Source organism: Cavia porcellus, unplaced genomic scaffold (genome assembly GCF_034190915.1).
Source record: "Cavia porcellus strain 051 isolate PalLab524CR breed Dunkin Hartley unplaced genomic scaffold, mCavPor4.1 scaffold_10, whole genome shotgun sequence".
NCBI lineage: Eukaryota > Metazoa > Chordata > Mammalia > Rodentia > Caviidae > Cavia > Cavia porcellus.
Window position 1 is genome coordinate 33723951 of NW_026947493.1, and position 3196 is coordinate 33727146.

A 3196-nucleotide genomic window follows, 5' to 3' on the forward strand; every position below is an offset into this window, starting at 1 on the left:
TTCTTTCGAGAAGATACCATGAAGAGGAATAGGAGTAGCTGGTTTAAAGGGAACCTCTAGTCCTAGTTTTTGCAGAATCTCCACACTGACTTCCACAGTGATTGTACCAGTATACATCTCCACTAACAGTGGAAAAGGGTTCCTTTTCCCCACAAGCCCCTCCCCCAGCATTTGTTATTAGTTGATTTCTTGATGACAGCCATTCTTTCTGGAGTGAGATGGAATCTCAGTGTTGTTTTAATTTGTGTTTCTTGAATGACCAATAATGTTGAACATTTAAAAATATATTTATTTGCCATTTCTACTTTATTTGAGGGGTGTGTATTCATCTCAGATGCCCATTTTTTGGATTGACTCTTTAAATTCTGGGGAGAGGTATGATTTTTTGAGTTCTTTATATGTTCTAGATATTAGTCCTTTGCCTGAGGAACAGCTGGCAAAAATTTTTCCAACACTATGGATCTCTTCAGTCTGTGGGTGGTTTCTCTAGCTGTGCAAAAGCTTTTTTAATAAGATGAGATCCCAGTTGTTGATTCTTTGTGGTAATTCCTATGCAATTGGGTTTTTTTTCCTGAAGTTTCTGCATACAACAATGTCTTCAAGAATTCTTCTCCAGCAGATTTAGTGTATTTGCTTTAATATTTAGATCTTTGACTCATTTTGATTTTGGTTTAAGTTTTAAATATGCAAAATCAAGAAAGCATAAACATATTCACATTTTTAAATGGTCATTTGTATTTGCATGGTAGGTAAATGCCATTTTAAAACATTTTTAATAGAAAGGTGATTTATAAATCAGTTTATAGATGACAAAGAAATTAATGTTTAACACCAACTTTAACTATAAATACGAAAAGGGGAAAATTACCCTCTGTCTTTCTGTTTTTGCTTCAGCCTCTGTGTCTTTTGCTCCTTACTTTTTGTAGAAAATATTGTGTTTTCTGCCATCTTTTTGGGAGAAGGCAAAGAGCAGTATCTTCTTTAATGTAACCTATTTCCATACACGTATGACTTAAAGGAAAGCCAACTTCCCAGAAATTCTTTGGAGTTTTGGGTAGAACATAGTAAAATCAGTATCGTGAGCAGGAAGCCAGCTTCTTTACTATTTTTCCTAGTCCATGTCTGCACAGTGAATTGCACATCTTGCATGTGTGTCCAGGTAGTTTTCTTTTTTATGAACCACCTCAATATGAAGAAAATTTTCTAAGCTAATATCTCATCATTTTAAAAATGCTTTCTGCTTGAATTTATCTTCTTTATCATCATGTCCATTTGGTTTCTTTATGGCAGCAGATAATTCCTCCAATTCATTTACTACCTGGGGGAAAGCATCTGCCAAACAGAATTTGATCTTCTTGTGTTGTCTGATTAAACATATCTTCCAAGCTATCATTCATTTTTTTTTTTTCTGTCTTACTGTTGTCAGACTTTGTTTTAGCAATTTTGCAGGGATTTAACTGAAGAGTTGATGTAAGTTCACATCCTCTTCCATGGACCAATCTGGTTGTTACTTTTACTGGCATTTGAGAACCAGCATGCTTCATCAAAAAGATTCTCTGTCTCCAAACTTTTGTGTGGCTGTAGATGGATTTTGAAGACAGTATTTTCTTTTTTTAATTTTAAAGATAATAAAATCCAACAAAACAAAACAGAACAAAAAAAATCAAAACAAAACAGCAAAACTGGTACAGAACTTCAAATCAGGATGCTAGGAAAACAACAATAGCTACCACAGTATATCTTGTTATCTTCACAATAGTGGTCCATTCCATCAGGCAGAGCGCTATTAAACCAAAAGAACACAGAATAAAACCAATCAAAACAATATTGAATAAAGTAAAACAGTTAATCAGAACAAAGCAAAACAGTGTGAACAATATTGGATTTTAAAGAGCATATAGAAGGAAATCCCCCATAATTGCTACATTGCACACTGTCATCCTCCCAATAGATGCTCAGACCTCTGACCCTAGGCCTGCAAAATCAACCAAACAATACAAACATTTATTTGCTTTTTGTACCTTAGTTGCTATCAACTCAGTCTGTCCTCTGACTCAGCGGGTTGCCTACAGGGGGCTAGGGGAGAGGGGAGGGGAGGATTCATGAGGGGTGGGTTTGATTCTCAGCCTGCATGCCAGTAGGCTCACAGGAGGTGCTATATATTATTTCTCTTCCTGGAACCCATTGTGTCGCCTACCAGAAAGGCTGGCTGGTTGGCCTCTTGGTTGATTCCTCCCAGTCCCAGCATGGCTGTTCCTTAGGAGGTGCTGACTTCTCTTCCTGGAACCTGCATAGCTTGCATGGCTTACCAGAGAGACCAGGATTTTCTTCTTTAATATGTAAGAGTGTTTGCTGTCTGGAGGGGATTTACTCAAAGACTGAAGAATGCATTCCTGTAAACTAGACTCTTGGAGAATATTTGGGTACTATGCAGCTCACATTCAAGGTCTTACAGCTTGAGGAAGAACCCTCTGGAATGAATTTAAAAGTCTTATATTTACTTGTGTAACTCTGTTTTTAGAGGTCTCATTTTCTTGGCTTTTCTTTTGACATTAAATAGCCAAAAACTGATTGGTCAGATCCAGAGGCTTATGCAAAATGCGTCCCTATTCTTGGAAAACTGACTTCCCATGGGAAAAGGAAGAGTATTTCCTTTATCAAAAGAGGCTCGTGGGGCAGCTTACTTCACATTCACTTTCTTCCTTGGTTTTCTGCCTTATGAATGTTCTGCTTCACAATAACTTCAGGGACACCATGTGTCTATCAGTAACAGCATCTGTAGTGTGATTGGTACTACCCTGTTTATATCTGGATTCACTTAGGTTTGTTTTTTTTTTAAATCGGTACTGGGGATTGAACTCACGACCATGTGCTTGCAAGGCAGGACCTTATGCTGCTGAGCTAAATCCCCAGCCCTCACTTAGGTTTTTAAGAATCTGTTTCCTAGAGCATGATTGGTTAATTCTGCTTATTACAAGATAACTGGATAATGACATTATTCACTTCAGACCAAGATTATGATGTGTGAAAAGGCTGTTAATTAGACTTTGATCTAGTTTTCTCTGATCTAGAAAGAGAAGCATTGCTAAAAGGATCTATTTTCAGATGACTTTCACAGTACTTAAAAAAGATGGAGAAAACTTATATATTCAAATACACACTCCTTTTCACATTAGAGGTATCTCCAAATACAAGA

At 36.9% G+C, this 3196-nt stretch overlaps 1 pseudogene; it reads right to left on the reverse strand.

Annotated features, from left to right (window-relative positions):
• Positions 1-864: 864 nt before the first annotated feature.
• Positions 865-2819, reverse strand: LOC111754620 (DNA endonuclease RBBP8-like; annotated as a pseudogene).
• Positions 2820-3196: the final 377 nt, after the last annotated feature.